This window comes from Wyeomyia smithii, chromosome 2, assembly GCF_029784165.1.
Source record: "Wyeomyia smithii strain HCP4-BCI-WySm-NY-G18 chromosome 2, ASM2978416v1, whole genome shotgun sequence".
Classification (NCBI taxonomy): domain Eukaryota; kingdom Metazoa; phylum Arthropoda; class Insecta; order Diptera; family Culicidae; genus Wyeomyia; species Wyeomyia smithii.
This window is the reverse complement of record NC_073695.1, coordinates 72,250,729-72,270,908: the sequence shown is the minus strand read 5'-3', so window position 1 is coordinate 72,270,908 and position 20,180 is coordinate 72,250,729. Positions and strand designations below refer to the sequence as shown.

Sequence of the window (20,180 nt, the reverse complement as noted above, 5' to 3'; positions counted from 1 at the left end):
GAGTACTACAAACCGGTTACCGGATGCCGGGAAGGATCACCACTCTCACTCTCGATGCGATTACGAATATCTGGCTGATCCTCATGATGCTCTGCCGCCAAAGCTCGATGTCAAAGCGGGCTATGCGTGTTGTTACGTTTTTTATGCCGATTGTTATGCTGCCTTTGCTGTTGCTGATGGAGAGGTGTTGGAGAGGGAAGAGAGCTATAATGGGAAGCACAGCAAGTGATCGCGTGTTAAGTCGAAATCCTCAACCACGGCTGGTGACGCATTCCAGCCATCGGAATCAGTGTGATGGTAGTGAAAGTAACTCGCGGTACTTGGACTGTTTGCGGCTACACTTGTTTACAAATAAACGGCAATTAGTTGACGTTTGTTCGGTGGCTGGCTTTCGCTATCTCGCACTGTTCGGTCAGTTGTTTGATGTTTTGTGATGAGGCTGAAGTTGGCAGAATATTGGATTTTCTATGCTCGTCACTGTTCTTGGTTTGACTGGGTGATTTATTCTACGGGGAAACCTTCCTGCGCCCAAATCAATTTTTTTCTGCGAAATCCGTCAGTTCAAGGTGCTTTACTAAAGCACGCATAACCTGAGAACATGTTATCGCGAAGGTTTAGTAAATTTTCTATAAAAATTTAGAAAAAAAAACCCACGCCATTTTGCTAAACTGTGGTCTATGATAGTTACCATCGAAACTGTCATTCCAATCACTTGACGTCAAGACGTATAAGGCAATCCACGAGACAGTTGCGATCAGCTGATTTCAGTCTGTTTTCAACTTATGACAGCTTTATGTATTTCCGATCCGTTCGATCGGTCTCAACTTGGATGCAATCCGGATCCAGAAGCGTGAAAAACAAATGTTATCCGATCGGTGCTCTAGTATCGCGAGTGCCAATCCTAAATACAACAATATAAAATCACTTTTGATATTATTGCCGACATTAAAAGATTTCGGTTTTGGTCGTGTTTTGATTTTGCAGCTTGAAAAACAGCAACAATAACAAACGTACAAGCAAAAAAACGTCACCCGTGGATTGCCTTATTGCACATTAAAATGTACTGCAATACACTAAACTCGCTTTTCACGCGAGGATACGTGCTGCGTAAAAGGAAACCGCGTAAAAGAAACGCGTAAATTCCGGAATCCGCGTAAAGACATTCCGAAATCCGTGTAAGAAAAAAATACAGTCTGAATTCCGAAATCCGCGTAAAAAACGCGTAAATTCTGGGATCCGCGTAAAAATAGCCGCGAAAAAAATATCTAGATTCAGATAAATTAGATTTTTTCGAAACTATTGTGCCCCCCAATAATTCTATGGAGCTGGCGCCCATAATCGAGCCGTATCAAATGAATGGCTTTAGTCTTCTATTTAAAAATATGTATAAAAAAATAACCTTGAAATAATGTTACGCTGTGTGTATTAGGCTCGTGTAAAATATGCATCGGTTGTTTATTTCTCGTGAAAGCTGGATTTAATATTAGCATTTCAATCGGGCAACCAATTCAATCGACCATTTTTGATTTGACTGAAACTTGGCCTAGACATTTCAATAAGCAAAATTTTGTGCTATTGGTTAAATTTTTTGAAACCCGTCTCATTTTGAACAATTGTTGAAAAATGTTATTTTGGAACGGTATTGATGATAAAAAATATTTTTAGGGCTAACACGGTTTGTTTGATTGGTGTGACTCCTTGGAAAAGTTGAATATTTCTGCTAAATATAGTCTTCGCTGGTCGTTCTTTCAGCATTCTAGCTACATGTCCAGCCCACTGCAACCTGCCGTGTTTTATCCGCTTGATTATATCCGCCAATTTGTTCACTTGGTTCACTTGATGGTTCATGCGTCTGCTTCAAACACCATTTTCTAGTTTGCTGGTAAGGATTGAACGCAAAATTATACGCTTAAAAACACCAAGAGCTCGCCGATCGACCTCTTTCAACATCCATGCTTCATGACCGTAGAGGGCCACGGGAAGTATTAGTGTTTTGAATAGTGCAAGTGTAGTACGGGTTGGCAGGCTACGGGACCTCAACTGGTTACATAATCCATAGAAGGTCCGGTTTGCAGCTCCTATCCGCCTTTTTATCTCACTGCTTATCTCGTTGTCACATGTCACTAATGTACCCAGGTAAATGAATTCGTCGACTACTTCAAAAGTTTCTCCATATAACTACCACGCTCTCTACCAGCCACCGTGTATTTCATTTTGACAGAGTTAATGATAAGCACTATTCTCGCAGCTTCCCTCCTGAGAGGTCCGAAGGCCTGTTTCACTGCTCTACGGTTGATACCAATGATATCGAAATCGTTCACGAACCCTGGAAGCCTGTGAGACTTCGTAATGATGGTGCCGCTTCTTTGCACCCCAGTCCTCCGTATAGCATTCTCCAATGCGATGTTGAACAATAAGTTGGACAGCTCGTCTCCCTGCTTCAAACCAGCTAATGTCACGAAGGAGTCCGATATCTCACCGGCTATCCTGACGCATGATGTAGAGCCTTCAAGGGTGGCACGCATAAACCTAATAAGTTTTATTGGAAAACCATGTTTGAGCATAATTCGCCATAACTCAATTCTCTTAACTGTATCGTACGCTGTCCTAAAACCTATATACAGATGATGAGTTAAATTCTTGAAATTTATCGAGAATCTGTCGCAGGGGTGAACATTTGGTCCGTAGTGGAGCATCCCCCTCGAAAACCTCACTGGTATTCGTCAAAAAAGGTTTCCTGCAACGGCTTCAATCTATGGTACAGATTTTGAGAGAATTCTGTAAAAGATGTTGAGAAGGGGTATGCCCCGATAGTTACTACAGTCCAGGCGGTGGCCTTTCTTGTAGATCGGACATATGAGACCCTCCGACCAGTCCGAGGGTAATTCTTCATCGGACCAAACTGAAATGCCATTTTTACTAGCTGCCTAACAGTTTTTCAGCTCTTTCAATGCTTTCTCCACTTTGTCCATGGATGGTGGGTCCACATATTTGCCATCATCCTCAAGCACCATCCTGTTCCTTTCGACTACGCTGTTTTCTTCATCATTCAACGGCACACTAAAGTGTTCCTTCCAACGCCTGGCCACCCCCGTTCTATCAGTAATCAGGTTCCTCTCCCTATCGACAGTGGCCGACACGTTTCGGTTCCTGATTCCATTAATCTTGTTGTACAAGCTTCTCGCATCGTGCCTGGAGGGTTGCTTCCGCCTCCGCAAGAATACGCTCCCAATGCTGTCGTTTCTTCCGGCGATGAAGTCTTTTTTCAGCAGCTCTAGCTTCCCGGCATCTTTCTACGCTCTGACAAGTTACAGCCGTGGCTAACATGTAAACTCTGGCGCGGTTCTTTTCATCCGTCGCTCGCTGGCACTTAGCGTCGAACTACTCATTGGACGTGGCTGTCGCAGATGTACCCAACACTTCTCCCGCTGTGGTGCTGGTTAACTCCAACTTGATCGTCAATCCGCTCATCAACCTTCTGCAGGTACTCTGTAGCCACTTATCCAGTCGATAGCCGCTGGGCGTTCAACTGTATCCTCCTTGTTGTCTAGATTTAACACGTTGTCCACAACCTGGCGCGAATCTTGGATACCACGAGATAATGATCCGAGTCAACGTTAGGTTCTCTAAACGACCTCACGCCTGTAACGTCTGAAAAGTGCTGACAATCAATCAGAACATGGTCTGCGAGCAGGCATCTCTAAGAAAATTGACAAACCTCAGGCCGTTTTCGTTCGTAGTAGAGTGGAGGTTTTTTCTACCAATTACGGGGCGGAAGAAGTTCTTCTGCCCGACCTGCGCATTTGCATCCCCGATTAAGATCTTGATGTCATGTCTTGAGCACTCATTATACGTCTTTTCCAGGAACTCATAGAACTTTGCATTCTCTTGGTCGTTGGTCGGTGCGTACACATTTATCAGGCTGTAGTTGAAAAATTTGACCTTAATTCTCAACACGCATATACGGTCACTGATCGGCCTCCATCTAATGACACGCTTTATCTGTTTCCCTTTGAGCACGAAACCGACTCCCCTTTCTGCTTTCACGCCGCCACTGTGGTAGATGTGGAACTTTAATGAAGTGTCCGCAATAGGATATATCTCCCGTTTTCGGCCAACCACACCACATTCACCTTTTGTAGCTCTCTAGCCAGGATACCTGCACGTGACGATTCGAGTAAAGTCCTTACATTCCAAGTATCGAGTTTCCAACATTAATCGTTATCCTTTCATTCGCCTAGGTCCATGCCGATTATTTATATCTGGATTGTTTGTAGTAATTTATATTCGGTATGCTGCCTTACTAAGGCTGCGATACCTAGTCTCGCGACAGGGCTGCTCGTCGTAGATATAGCTGGTGTGGCACCGCGTTTCGTGATTCAGTCGCCCGCTCCGAGTCAAACGCTGTTGTACGCCGCCCCTAACATAGGGATACAGCCGCGTTCGATTTTTTTAGATTTAGATCGATTTTTCTTTAGAATTTAGATCGAAACAGGATCCTTCAAGTAGCATAAATTATCGGTAAAATGAGTTAAAAGTTTTCTCAATGAGCACACATCCAATTTTCGTTTTTGTTTCTCGGTAAGCAGATTCGGCAACTAAAAAAAATCTGGCACGGCAAGCAGCCGGGTTCTTTCTTTTGTTAAATAATTCTACTACAACCTTGCGACCTTGGCTATGCACGCAACCCACCTGTAATTTTTCTCAGATTTATTTGATCGAGGTGTATTCATTCGAAGCCCTGAAGGACCAAATGAAGGTATCTAAAAGTACACAGAAATGCCCTGTACAGACTTTTAAACATATATATTACCGAGTTATGAAACTGTCAATTTCGAAATTTCTGTGACATTTTTTTATGTCATATCTTTGCTTGGTAGTTACGAGATACAGACAGCTAGAGCTTACAATGATGCTGTTTTGAAATGGGTGAATCAACTTCCACAAGACGGATAAATATTTCTATTTTTTACATTCTACCAAATTGTACTCAATTAAAATCTGTGTCATGGTTGGATATCACCCTCTATCTTGGCAAGTTTTCTCAGTAGTCACGTATGAAAGCTCGAGCTTGCAGAAATCCAGGCAACATTGTACAACCGATTAGTGCAGTTAAAGGACGGTTGACTCTAACTGTAAAATGGCTCAACTCGCAAGCGGTAGAGCAGCGGCTGATTTTAGCGCAGCAAGGTTAAACAGGCGACTCATTCGATCGCTGCATTCCACAGCAGACGGACCAACTGGTACGTAGCACTGCACAGCATTGCTGAACATGTCAGGACTTGTTAGTAGTATTGTTCGAATCATAATTCCAATAGTGATAAGCGTATATTCAATAGTGATATTCGTTGAATTAAATGTTTGTCTTGGTAGTGCAGCTACGAACAAAGGTTTTTCTGATTCGAATATAAAAGAGATTTATTCTTTTAGTATAAATTATTATTTATATCGCTTTAACGTCTCAGCATTTAGAAATGCACTGTTAGATAAAATTTCAGCAAATACTAGCGTCACAATTCCGTCTACTATTTTTTCAAGAAAATATAAAAACACCGTAGTCTAAGCGGTCTTGTCTTAAATACCACCCTTCTACTATTTTTAAGGCATCCTATTTGTGGTCGAATACTCTCTTACTTCGGTTTCGTTTCTATTTTAATTCTGCTGCAACATTATCTTATTTTTTTTCAACTCATGCCTTATGTTGTCGGTTTTTAAATCAGATCCGTGTACGAAAACATCGTGTCTACCAAAAGGACTTCCACCAGTCCTTTATTTCTTTCCACCACCTTTTGACAAACCCTGGTTTTGGAGTCTAAAAATAAAAACAAAAACAAAATGAACAAACCGCTGCAGATAAACATACAATAGATATCATACCGTTGTAGTCGTCGACGCTATTAGCTGATATTTGTATGTGGTCGAGGATAACGCATACTCGTTGTCTCCTATAAGTAAATAAATAAGTCAATTTTTGCCTGCGATGGCTATTGGGGCGATTAAACAGGACGTTGGATAGTGATTAAGAAATCCTACCACGATCTTTTACAGTCATTCACAGTATTCATACTAAAACATACTCAAAAAAGGTATTTTATTAATGTTTTTACTGCATACTGTAAAACGACTATAAATAATCGTAACAGGATTTCTCGATCACTTGGAATATTTGTGATAGACCTCGCATTAGGCCAATGTGAAACAAGTAAACGAAAATGAGAGAAATTTATTACTCTGTATTTAAAAGTACAACTTCTTCGGAACCGTTTGCAAAACAGAGATTTGAGCAATTAAAAGCTAGAGAGATTTCAAGCGGCTTTATAAGTTAAACTTGAAATACTTTACGCGAATATCTCGAAATGGTGTTTTGCTGAAAACTGACTCTACCGCGTTTACGATTGCCGAAAAACTACTCAGCCGATTTCTCTCATGTTTTTTTTTTTTTTTTTAATACGGGGGGGGGGAATGTTTGTAATGATTTATTTATGTACTAATATCTTTTCAGAATTAGTATTGTGTGTTCTGCCACAAATGGTGATATTTCAACACTATTATATATATATATATATATATATATATATATATATATATATATATATATATATATATATATATATATATATATATATATATATATATATATATATATATATATATATATATATATATGTATGTATTTGTACGCTTTTTTATATCATTGAATGTTATTAGCTTTCGCAGTTAAGTTAATGTAATTGTAGGTAAATTATTAAACCTACTTGTCAAGGAAAAAAAGGAATAAAACAAAACTTAAAACTATCTTACTGACTATAAAGTTAGCTAATCGTTGCAATTGAGGATTGCAATGATTTTTGTCGGAATTTGTTGATAATTCGGCTTGACATATTTTCTAATGTTTCTACATTAGTGAGCCTATGTACCTCGTTCGTGCTAAACCAGGGAGGACGTTTCAAAATCATTTTCAAAAGTTTATTCTGAATCCTTTGAAGTATCTTCTTCCTGGTTGTACAACAACTTGTCCAGATGGGAACTGCATATAACATTGCTGGCCTAAAAATTTGTTTGTAAATTAACAGTTTATTCTTGAGACAAAGTCTAGAATTCCTGTTGATAAGAGGATATAAACATTTGATATACTTATTGCACTTTGACTGGATATTTTCAATGTGCTCCTTGAAAGTAAGATTCTTATCATAAATTAGCCCTAAGTATTTAACTTGATCAGACCAATTTAAGACCACACCGTTCATCTTAATAACGTGGTTATGGGTGGGTTTGAGAAATGAAACTCTTGGCTTATGAGGAAAAATAATTAACTGTGTTTTAGAAGCATTAGGGGAAATCTTCCATTTCTGCAAGTATGAAGAAAATATATCTAAACTTTTTTGTAGCCGACTGCATATAACACGAAGGCTTTTTCCTTTTGCGGAAATGCTTGTATCGTCACAAAACAGAGATTTCTCACAACCTGGTGGTAAATCAGGAAGATCAGAAGTAAAAATGTTATATAAGATTGGGCCCAAGATACTCCCCTGAGGTACACCAGCTCTAACAGGCAATCTATTAGATTTACCATTTAGATAGTTAACCTGAAGAGTGCGGTCAGTTAAATAACTTTGTATCATTTTTGTAAGGTAAAGCGGAAAACTGAAATTTGACATTTTAGCTATTATACCTTTATGCCAAACACTGTCGAATGCCTTTTCTATATCTGGAAGCGCAGCTCCAGTCGAATAGCCTTCAGATTTATTAGTTCGAATCATATTTGTTACTCTAAGTAACTGATGAGTAGTGGAATGCCCATGACGAAAACCAAACTGCTCATTTGCAAAAATTGAGTTCTCATTAATATGTGTTATCATTCTATTGAGAATTATTCTTTCAAAAAGTTTGCTAATAGAGAAGTGTAAACTAATTGGTCGATAACTAGATGCCTCAGCTGGATTCTTTCCGGGTTTTAAAATTGGAGTGACTTTGGCATACTTCCATTTCGTAGGAAAATGTGCTAGTGCAAAGCATTTGTTAAAAAATTTTACCAAGAAATTTAAAGAGTTTTCGGGAAGTCTTTTAATAAGGATATAGAAAATCCCATCATCTCCTGGTGCTTTCATGTTTTTGAATTTTTTGAGAATGGTTCGCACCTCATTCAAGTTTGTTTCCAATACCTCTTCAGAAAGAAATTCTTGGGTGGTGATCTGATCATACTTTTGGTTTACTTCATTTTCAATAGGACATACTACGTTCAAATTGGAGTAATGAACGCTCTCAAACTGCTGAGCAAGTTTTTGAGATTTTTGTTCATTCGTTAGAAAAATGCAATCACCATCTTTAAGGACTGGAATGGGCTACGAAGGTTTCTTAAGAACTTTCGAAAGTTTCCAGAAAGGTTTTGAATAAGGTTTTAGTTGTTCAACTTCTCTCATGAAATTCTCATTTCGCAAGAGAGTGAATCTATGTTTAATTTCCTTTTGTAATTCTTGATAAATAATTTTCAAAGCAGGACCACGAGATCTTTGGTACTGACGACTCCGTATGTTCTTCAAACGTATAAGAAATTGAAGTTCACTGTCAATAATTGGTGCATTAAATTCCACTCGATCCTTAGGAACTGATGAATTCCGGGCATTGAGTATTAAGCTGCTAAAATTATCGAATGCTCTGTCAATGTCAGCACTATTTTGTAAAATAATATCATCATTCAAGTTTTCTTCGATCGTAGAACGATATCTATCCCAATTAGTCTTGTGATAATTTAACACAGATCTAGTGGGATTTAAAATAATTTCATGGGAAATAAAAAATGTTGTGGGAAGATGATCAGAATCAAAGTCAGCATGAGTTAATTAATCACTGCATGAATGACTTTGTTTTGATAGTACCAAATCAATTGTAGATGGATTTCTAATAGATGAAATACCATGTAGGACCATTTGGAAATAAAACTGAAAATAAAATCCAGCCGAGCAACAATTAAACAATATTTTTCCATTGGAATTGCTTTGAGCATTATTCCAAGATCGATGTTTCGCATTAAAATCACCGATGATTAAAAATTTAAATTTAGTTCTTGTGAGTTTTCGCAAATCTCCCTTGAGATAATTTTTTCGCTCACCAATGCATTGAAAAGGCAAATACACTGCGGCTATAAATAAAATGCCAATACTTGTTTCAATTTCAATTCCCAAACTCTCGATAACTTTGGTTTCAAGATGGGGTAAAACACGATGTTTTATTCGACGGTGGATAACTATTGCAACTCCACCACCGGCAACATCAATTCTATCAAACCTATGAACCTTGTAATTTGGGTTCTTTTTTAGTTTAATATTTGGCTTTAAAAGCGTTTCAGTCACAACTGCAATATGCACATCGTGGACTGTTAAAAATTTGAAAAATTCATCCTCTTCCGCTTTTAAAGAGCGAGCATTCCAATTTAGAAAATTTACAGCATTATTTAAAATATCAATTTCATAACAATATTAGTTGTAAATTTTATACTTTCTTGAACAGCCTCGTACATCGAGTTACAGTTCAACAAAACGGACATTAGCTGCAGCATGGATTGTTGTAGGTATTCAATCTTTTCTGGAGTTGAACTACCTAAATCAATACTGGCTGACTTTTCAGCACCAAACACGAATGGTTTGTTACTGTTTGAATTTGAAATATTACCTGTAAGGACACTGGCATATGAACAGCCTGGTGTTGCCTGAACAGGATTTTTTGTCTGAAATATTACCTACAGACACACCTGCTAATGAAAGTGCTGGTGATGCCTGAACAGTATTGAAAGTCTTTTGTATACCCACATTGACAACAGGTTGCTTAGAATTCCGACGTTGTCTGGAAGCAATAATTTTTGACCTTACAGGACAATTAAAGAAATTAGATTTGTGATTTCCCCCACAATTTACACAGTTGAAACTATTAGTGGTCTCTTTCACGGGGCAGATATCTTTCGTGTGACCAGTGTCACCACAAATCATACATTTTTCTGCCATATGGCAGTTGCGAGTTCCATGACCATAGGCTTGACAATTCCGACATTGAGTAAGATTATGGATTTCCCCATGTCTCTTAAAATTTTCCCACTTTATTCGCACGTTAAATAAAACACGTGCTTTTTTCAAACATTTCAAATTATTTACTTTGGTACGATCAAATGTACTAAGTAATTTTCCTGGTGTATTCCAGTTTGATTAATTTTGGCATTTGCCTTTCGTTTCATCAAAATTACTTGGTTGGGAGCAAAACCAAGTGATTCTGACAATCATTCTTTAATTTCCTCAATAGTTTGGTCATTTGAAAGACCCTTCAAAACAGCCTTGAACGGTCTCTCGTTTTTGGCATCAAAAGAATAAAATTTATACATCTTTTCAGTCAAATACTGTAAAAGATGTTTATGGCCATCAAGAGATTCGGCCAAAATACGAATTTCGCCTTGGCGGCCAATTTGAAAATTAACTTTCACATTCGATGAAAGCTCTGATCGAAATGCGTTAAAATTTGCTACATATACCACAATAGGCGGAACTTTAACCTTCTTCATAACGGCTTTATGCTCAGTATGAGAAGTTTGAATTTCTTGATCCCCAACGGAAGAAAGAATATCATACCTGTTAGTCGAAATTTCAGTGTCACTTGGAGGAGATGCCTCACGTTTCCTTGAAGCCGCATCAAAGCGAGCTTTTTTATTTTTTCCAGGCATAACTGGAAAACTTCACTACACTTTCACTTCACTATAGAATTTAATCAGAAATACCTCAAACCAAATTTACTCACTAAACACTCGTTAACGTTTAAAACAAATTTATTACTTTGCGTTTCAACAGGTAGTCTTTCAAGAAGATTGCCTGTTGAAAGCGAAAAACAAAATTTCAATTTTCGATCAGCTGTGGTGTGAGCAGCTTTCAGAATGAAGAACTGCGGTGCATTAAACTGCTACACGCAGCGTCCATGCTGGAGAAGAAGTGCGGGATGAATTTTATGTCCGCTTTTTCCACATGCATATTGAGGAGAAGAACAAGTCTAAGAAGAAATACCCTTTTAGACAGCAATAAAAAAATCATTCTAAGTTTTCAGTTGTCATCCGTTACTAATATTTCATTAGCCTCCTTCGTTCTCCCATTTGACAGTTCCAATAAGTATCAGGCACTCACGAAAATTGCAATAAATTTTTGGAACTGACGAAATCTTCGTTTTGAGTTCCAGAAAACAGAAAATTATTCACGCATCTGCGCAAATGCAGAACATTGTAGTTTGATTATTCGAACAATTGTACTATTGAGAATTGTTAAGCTTTGTTGAAACGCAGATTTTAACCTCTGATTGGTCGCCTAATGCTTCCTTTCTATAGCCCGGTCGACAAAGTCCTATACTCAGTAAACCGTGTATGCACTTTTTGGGCAATATAAGACCCTGTCTCTGGTCAAATCAATCAGTTTACTACTGGATGGCCCTAACTGAGTAACAGAAGCGGCAGCGGGTACCAGCATAGCGATATCTGCAGAGGCACTACTCTTTCTAGTGAAAAACTGCCTCTGTGCGGTAGCAGCACCTTTAGCGGTAGGTACAATGACCAGTACTTCCTCCAGTGAAAAGCTCTGCCGTATTTTGGTAACTCACAATCGTTTTCGGAAGGTTGTCAATAAAAATCTGTCTTTCACAAAATTTTTAGTCTCAAAAAACAGCCTTCCACTGTGTTATCAGAAGGATGCCTTTATCCCACTGCCGCACAGTGAGACGAAATCAAAAATAGTAGGACATTGGTGTTTGTGACGAAACGCATGGTTTTAGCATTTCGATGTCTTCTAGAAAGTTTCTCGGCTTTATGAGTACTTTATTTTGACGATAAATTTTTTTCATTAAGGGGGTTGTACACCAAAATAAAAAAATTAACTTTTTTATTTCTTGATGAACCTGGTAACTTGCTTCCGACACATTGTAGAACTAGCTATTACGACCAAGTTTGTAGAACATTGGAAAATTCTATCTCTGAACCTGACAAATTTAAAAGGTATTAAAGTAAAGCACCCCCTTAAAATGTGTTTTTGCGTGTTACCGGTCTTATCTTAATTTTGCCATTGTTCAAGTGTTCTACAAACTTTAAACCAAGATTAATTGTCACATTTTTTTAGAAGAAAGTGTATCGTTATCTCTTAATTTGGAGGAGTTAGATCTGTTTTTGCACTTTTATGGCACAATTTTTGAGAGAACATATCTTGTGGAAAGGCAGATGTTGGCAGCTACTTTCAGTTTCATTTTATTTGGATACTTATTCCCTCCAATTGTGTATGTATATCGTACTGGAATCGAAGGGGATTGATAGTAATTTTTCGGAAATTGAGTTGCAACTTTATTGGATTTTTATTATTTTTTAATCAACTTTTCTTTAAATCTGACAACCAGTGCCCGTGAATGAGTAAGCCATCGACGTTCGGTGATTTAACATGTGCTCGGAAATTTTAGCAAAGTGTTGAAATGTGTAACTTTTAAAAATCTTAAAATAAATAAAATTCATAATATTTCCATTTCGTACCAGCGAATCTGACTTAAACCAGACGTCAAACAACTCGGATTTTTCAAAGTTACACATTTCAACACTTCGCTAAAATTTTCGAGCACCTGTTAAGTCACCAAACGTCCATGGCTTACTCATTTACGGGCAAAATGGTTGGTGTATATTCATTTCGTCTGTGCTAGGCATGCTAGTATGTGATTTGTTTATTGTTTGCGTAAATTTGTTCCTGATACTTTTCATTATTTTTTATATCTGAGCAATAAAATATTAATGTTGGATACCCTAATGACAAATTCTCTGAAATTTTATCTCTCCAACAACTCTTTGGTTATTGTTATCCTTCATGTGGTTATGCTGTTATTATCGTTTAATATCTGATGGAAAATTTGGCAGAGTCATCTCCGATTTCAGAATGCATCCAATTTCACAGAATGCATCCCAGTATAGAAAACAAAGACGTAGTGGTGCTACTTCCTCTAGCGAATAAATAACGACCGCAGGGTTGGCACAGAACTACATAGAGCTGTTCATACGAAAAGTGTAATTAACACTTCTAGCTCGTCAGGGTCTCGAGATATTTGAAAATTAGAATACTACAAGATATACAGCCCTGTGGGTAGCATGAAATGGTGACATAAACTATGTAATTAGAAGAATTTTTAGTTACAAAAGTTACAGAGTCCGCAGTCAGACTCAGTTCGACTTCCTTTATAATATTTTTTTGAGAATTTATTCAACTATACACGAAAGAATTTCGTTTTCACTTTGTTCACATAACATTTTTTTATCGTTGTTGGTGAAAGAAAGAACCAAGATGGAATTCTTCAATGGGTTCAAATCAAAACTAATTATATTTCCTCAAAAACAAAATCCAACCAAGTCTCTCAAATCCAACAATACTTACGTGATAAAAATGAATGGTTTTGTCTTATAACCTACATGAATTTTATTCTGAAAATAATTTCGAAGCCATTGTTCAGGATCACTAATAGGAACGAGATGAAAATTTAAAAAAAAAAAGGTTCTTTTTTGTTCTTTACTTGTCAAGTATGTATTACGAATGCAACTTATGTACGTTGATTGTCTGTTAAGTAAAAATAGAAAATACCATCTAACAATGGTGAGATGTAAAAACAGATTCTGAACAAACCTTAGTGAATGAAGAAAAAATTAACACTCATTTGCCGACTCTTACACTCCTATGAATTTTTATTTCTAGTAATTTACTCTTTTCATATTATGCTGGTCACAATTATTAAGTGAACATCGATTGTGAAATGAAATATAAATAAATCAAAGCTTATAAGCGTTACAAAAATTTTCAATTCAAATCATGCACCGCCGGAATGATGGACCAGCGGCGCTCTACTCCACCTGCATGTTCTCTTTTTAACATCAGGTTAACAAATTGTTTAAGAAAGAGGGCTGATTAAAACTTTTCGAAAAATCTTCACCTTCGAGACATCAAATAAGTATGGGTCCATAGAAACAAATATCAATTGAACTGTTATCACGAAGAATGAAGAATGTAAGAATTCACCGGTTCTTACTCTTCTGTAAATTTGTATTTTCAGGAGTTTACTCTTCCGATATTATGCCGTTCACGATTAAAAATCGTGTGGAATCAATTTTTTTTCATCTGGCCATCAATTTGATACCGGAAATACCCATATTGAATGGTATTCAGTCATTCTTGGATGTTTTCCAGAGAACGGAAGTCGCCATTTTAAATTTTAAAATGGCATGTGAAGTTAATTTCTGGCGTCTTAGCGTTATTCTGGTTCCAGCTATACCCATACTTACTTTACTTACTTACTTTGTTGGATAACGGACCGTTCACCGGTCTAGGGCCAAACGAATTAGAGATGTCCAGCTTCTTGTTTTGGGCAGCCGTTCTCAAGTCTCCTCGTACACCAGCAGATCGTGCATCTTATTCCACCGCGTGCGAGGCCTACCACGGAGTCAACGGCCTCTTCCTGGTTCTCTACTGATGATAGTTTTGGCAGCTCCCTCGTCAGGCATTCTGGCTACATGTCCAGCCCACTGAAGCCTGCCCTACTGTATTACCTTCACTATAACAGCATATTTGTATACCTGGTACAACTCGTGATTCATGCGTCTGCGCCACACTCCATCTTCCAGTTCACCGCCAAGTATCGATCGCAGAACTTTACGCTCAAAAACTCCGAGCACTCGTCGATCAGCTTCCTTCAGCGTCCATGCTTCATATCCGTAAAGGGCCACCGGGAGTATCAGCATCCTATACAGCGCTAGTTTTGTGCGAGTTTGCAAACTACGGGACCATAGCTGGTTACGTAGTCCGTAGAAGGCCCTGTTCGCAGCTGCGTTTCACTTCACAGCTCATGTCGTTGTCACATGTCACAAGTGTACCAAGATAAACGAATTCGTCAACCACTTCAAATCGTTCCCTATCTATCTCCACCTCAGCACCAACACTACGGGGACTCCCACGCTCAGCTACCATGTACTTCGTTTTTGCAGAGTTAATGACAAGTCCCAATCGCTGCTTCTCTCTTAAAAGCTGCGAAGGCCTCCTCCACGGCCTTACAGTTGATACCGCTGATATCGATGTCGTCCGCAAAACCAAGAAGCATGTGAGATTTCGTGATGATCGTACCGTTTCTTTCAACGTTTGCTCTGTACTGCACCTTCAAGAGCGATGTTGAACAGCAAGTTGGAGAGCGCATCCCCCTGCTTCAGTCCATCCAACGTTACGAACGCGGCTGATGTCTCGCCAGTTATCCGCACGCACGGTTTTGATCCCTCCAGTGTCATACGACTCAGCTTAAGTTTCATAGGGAAACCGTGTTCCAGCATGATCTGCCACAGCTCGTTTCTTTTCACTGAGTCGTATGCCGCCCTAAAATCCACAAACAGATGGCGAGTCGGTAAGTTGTACTCCCGAAACTTATCGAGGATCTGTCGCAGGGTGAAGATTTGATCCGTCGTGGAACGCCCCTGTCGACAATCAGCCTGGTACTTGCCAACAAAGGATTCCGTTAACGGTCTCAATTTGAAAAACAGGATACGGGAAAGCACTTTATATGCGGAGTTGAGCAACGTTATGCCTCGATAGTTGCCAAAATCCAATCGATAGACCTTCTTATAGATAGAGGCATATGAGGCCTTCCAACCAGTCGTTCGGCATTTTTTCATCCAGCCAGATCCTTAGTATTATCTGGTGGATCGCATAGTACAGCCACTCGCTTCCCGCTTTTAGAAGTTCAGCCGGGATACCGTCCTTCCCAGCGACCTTGCCGTTTTTCAGGTTGCCGTCCTTGTCATTACACATGACCGGCACAGGGAAATTCCTGCGTCCGACTCTGTTGACAGTACTATAGAATCTCCGCACTTCGTTTTGAGCATAGCTGTCCTCTGCGCTGGCAAGCACCTGCTCCTCGTACTCGCGCTTCTTCCGACGGTGGGTTCTATTTTCGGCAGCAGTGAACATGCGGCCCCTGGCACGGTTCTTCTCATCTGTCGCTCTCTGGCTCTCGGCATCTTCCACGCGTCGTACCTACCACCTCTCTTGCAGTCGTTTCGATGGCGCCGTGGATGTCTTCCACTCCTTCCTCCTGCTGCTCTGCGATCCATTGGTCCAGCTCTCTGGCATGTTCTGCTGCCACGCCATAAGCTTTCAACCGCTGAATGTTGAAACGCGTCGTCCCCTCTGTGCGAGATTTCAGCACGTTCGACAACCGTGCGCGGGTCTTACAAACGACGAGATAATGGTCAGAGTCAATGTTTGTTTCCCGAAAAGACCTAACATCAGTTACATCCGAAAAGTGCCGACCGTCAACCAGTACGTGATCGATCTAGGAGCAGGCTTCTCCATTTGGATGCCTCCAGGCGTGTTTCCGAATATTCAAACGTGGAAAATAGGAGCTACATATGGCCATTCCAGCTATTCCCATGTTGGATGGTATTTGGCCACTTTCGGCTGTTTTTCAGACACCGGAAGTCGCCATTTCAGAATTGAAAATGGTCTATGAGGGTGATTTTACGTGGCATCGTTACGATTACGGAGATACGCTTCTTAGGTGGTATTTGGTCACCTTCGGCTGTTTTCTAGTAATCGGATGTCTCCATCTCAAAATTCAAATTGTGTCCGGGGTCGCTTCTGTGCTTCTGTGCATCATTCTGTTTCCGAAAATATCCGTATAGCGTGGTAATCGGTGCCTTTGGGTTGTTTTCCAAAAGCCGGAAGTCGCCGTATTTAAATTCAAAATGGTTTGAGCTTGATATTTGACTTCTATGCATCGGCACAATTACGGGATCAGCCATGTTGTGTAGTATTTGGTCGCTTTTAGCCATTTCCAGAAACCGGAATATTTGTGTTTCGTTTATATGGGAGCCCCTCCTTCCAGAGTAGGTAGGAGTGTCAAACTATCACAGAAATATTTCTTGCTTCTCAATATATCAAAGTGCCAAGTTTGGCTTCATTTGCTAGAATAGTTCTCGAGTTATGCAAACATTTGTGTTTCATTTGTGTGGGGGCCATCTCTTCCAAAGGAGATGGGGGTCTAAAACTATCATAAGAACCTTCCCCGGCCCCAAAAATTCTTACATACAAATTTTCATGTCGATCGGTTCAGTAGTAGGCAGCCATATATATGTGATAAACTGGTATACACCATCACAGCAGTGTTGCCATTTTTTCTATGCAGCTAGAGAAAAAAATTGTGAAAAAAATATTTGTGAAAAAAATATTTTCGGGTTCGGGTCGGGTTCGGGTTTGAAAATGTCGGGTTCAGGTCGGGTTTGGGTATTAAAACCCGAGACCCGATTATAAAATCTATGAAATCTCGGGTTCGGGTCGGGTTCGGGTTTCACAATTTCGGGTTCGGGTCGGGTTCGGGTTTCAATGAAATAAAATTTTCGGGTTCGGGTCGGGTTCGGGTTTGAACGAATAAAAAACTTTCGGGTTCGGGTCGGGTACGGGTTTGAAATACATCAAACCCGACCATCTCTATTGCATACGAATTTCAATCATGTACCGCTGCAATGCTGAACCAGCGGCCTTCTACACCACCTGTACTGTACACAACCGTTGTCTATTCCAGCAAGTTTTCTTTTGGGACATCAGTTTCTATAACTTGCAAGTTTGAAACTCTTTTAAAAACCTTTACCTCACTCATCAATTTTTACCGCGGACCAATGAAATAATAAAGATAACTAGCGTAATAAAAAAATGTCCTATTTTGGACGATGTATTGTAATTCAAGCTACCTTCGTTTTTGTAGCGAACCGTTTCAGTACCAGTTCGGCGGTTCATGATGTCAAAAACGGTTGTTTAAAATAGTTACTATATCAAAATTTTGAGATCTTCAATTTATGGCTACGCATCAAGGTTAATAGTTTGTAGTTTTGCCTTTCTCCTAGAAAGGTATAACAATCATAGTTAAATTCGAAGGTATCGAAGTGCTCCAAAGGGCCAAATATCACTCGTCTCAGTTCGACGAGCTGAGCATTTTCTATATGTGTGTGTATGTGTATATGTGTAACTTTTCAATCTCACTCGATTTCCTCAGAGATGGCTGGATTAATTTTCACAAAATTATTCTCAAATGAAAGGTCTAGTAGCCCCATAAAACCCTATTAAATTTTATTGTAATCGGATTTTTAGTTTGAATATTATTTAACAAAATGTGAAAATCACAAAGGCTCGCTATCTCAGAAACTACATAAACGATTTTCACAAAATTTGTTTTAAATGAACGGGCTACCTAAAAAACCCTTAACTTTTGAACTTTAGGACATGTAGTTCAGAAGTTCTGGAAAGAAACATGTTCTCAGAGTTGGTTGAACCGATTTTCACGAAATTGGTGTCCAATGAAAGGTCTAGCTGCCTCATAACACCCTATTGAATTTTACTGTAATCGGACTGTAACTTCGTCTGTAATGTATCAGAATGTGAAAATCACGAAACTTCATTATCTCAGGAACTACACAACCGATTTTAACAATACTGATATGAGATGAACGGGCTAGCCCGGGTTAACTGGTGAATTATTATGATTGAAGACGTTGTTCAAAAGTTGTGAAAAGAAAGTCATATTTGAAATAGAAAAAAATCCTAGTTTAAATAATCGAATCTAAAATGATAATTTATGATATATTATTAAGTCTATATATAACTTTATTGAGTCTTTATAGCATCAAGTTCAACCTAAATATGAGTACAGTGACGTTTTGATTATACCACGATCAAAAAAAAACTCGCGTCATATATTTGAAACATTATTATTTCATATTATTTTCATGTGTTAATGTATTTTCATATGTGATTTAATGTTATGTTCCAAATGTTCGGTGTAGTTTAGGTGTTGTCTACCAAAAATTTGTTATTTAGAGCGATAACCAAATCCAGCAAATGTTATCAAGGTGTATTTTTTCCTGAAAATTGAAGTGCTCGCGTAAGTCTTCTTAAACAAATAACAAGATTGAATGAGGAAGTCTGGGTCTCACTGCTAGAGGATCAATTTGGGTTTTTTACCTTTTGCTGTTTGTTGGATTGGGGTTTGTTCGGTGAGCTCGGAGCAGCCTAATTGTTTTTTTCTATAGTAATCAATATTCTGCAAAGCGAAAGTGAAAAGCGAGGATACAATTTGAATTTCAATCAACTTTAGTTTCTAAGGTATGAATTTTATAATAATTAGAGATGTTTAATTAATAACAATTTATATCAGACAGTTCGATTCCAATCGGCAGTAATATGTTAGGTTTAATTCGTGTGTGTCTCATTCTGTGAAAACAGCAATAATGTTACTAATCGTTCAGCAATAAACAGAAAAAAAATCAAACTCTTGTATCATCATTTTGAAGATGTAGAGTACACAATTGTTTGTTGAAATTTTTGACCAATTCCACTGTTAACCCCATGTTTTTGGATTATACCAAACAACTTTCTTCGGTTTGGGAGTCTGCAAGACAAAAAAAAATCAAAATGAACGATTATTGTCAGCTAACGCTGAAGAATTCATACCGTTGTTGTCGTCGTCGTCGTTGTTGTTGTGGGACTTGTTTTTGGAGCAAACGGCGAATACGTGTAGGCATCTGCTATATACTGATATTTGTATGTGGTTGAGTGTATTTGATTCTCGCTGTACCCTAAAAACAGATGAACGAGTTATTCACTTTTGCTGAGAGTCTTTTTTCCGGTTTATAACCACCATTTTGTTCAATAGGTATGGCAATAGTTGAAACTAAACCAATAAATAGCACGAAGTTCACAAACAATAGTCTCATAATGTGTTAAGTTTATTCACACGATCGTTCTTCTTCTGTCGGAAGATGACTACTGAACGGTTTAAGCCAATGCAGGAGCGCTTATCGATTAACCGGGGAATTCCAACAACGGAGATTATTAACGCGCTCAGACATACTAACGCGATCAACCGTCAAAGGTCAGCTGATTATAACAAGTGCTACGTTTCCAATACGATCATGAATATAGGGTAAATTAACCTATAGTGGACCACTCGTCAGATTATCTCATTTTCTCTTAAAATAAATCGAAATTTATAAGTGTTTGTGATGTAGATTGGATAGATAAGAATTTTCCTGAAAATTCCTCAAATTTTCTCATAAATTAAGTTAATTTGGTGTTCCAAGCACAGTTGTCACATGTTCTACACAAATC

General features: G+C 38.7%; 1 protein-coding gene and 1 long non-coding RNA gene across 7 annotated transcripts in view; one reads left to right on the top strand and one right to left on the bottom strand.

Moving 5' to 3' along the window:
- LOC129721506 (uncharacterized) overlaps positions 1–20,180 on the top strand; it is a 521,585-nt gene that overhangs the window by 371,536 nt on the left and 129,869 nt on the right. The gene's annotated exons all lie outside the window — the stretch shown is intronic.
- On the bottom strand, positions 18,657–19,869 carry LOC129721508 (uncharacterized). Its single transcript, XR_008727408.1, has 4 exons — positions 19,711–19,869; positions 19,524–19,648; positions 19,035–19,461; positions 18,657–18,934 (listed from the first exon to the last, which is right to left on the bottom strand). It is a non-coding gene; the product is annotated as an uncharacterized LOC129721508 (long non-coding RNA).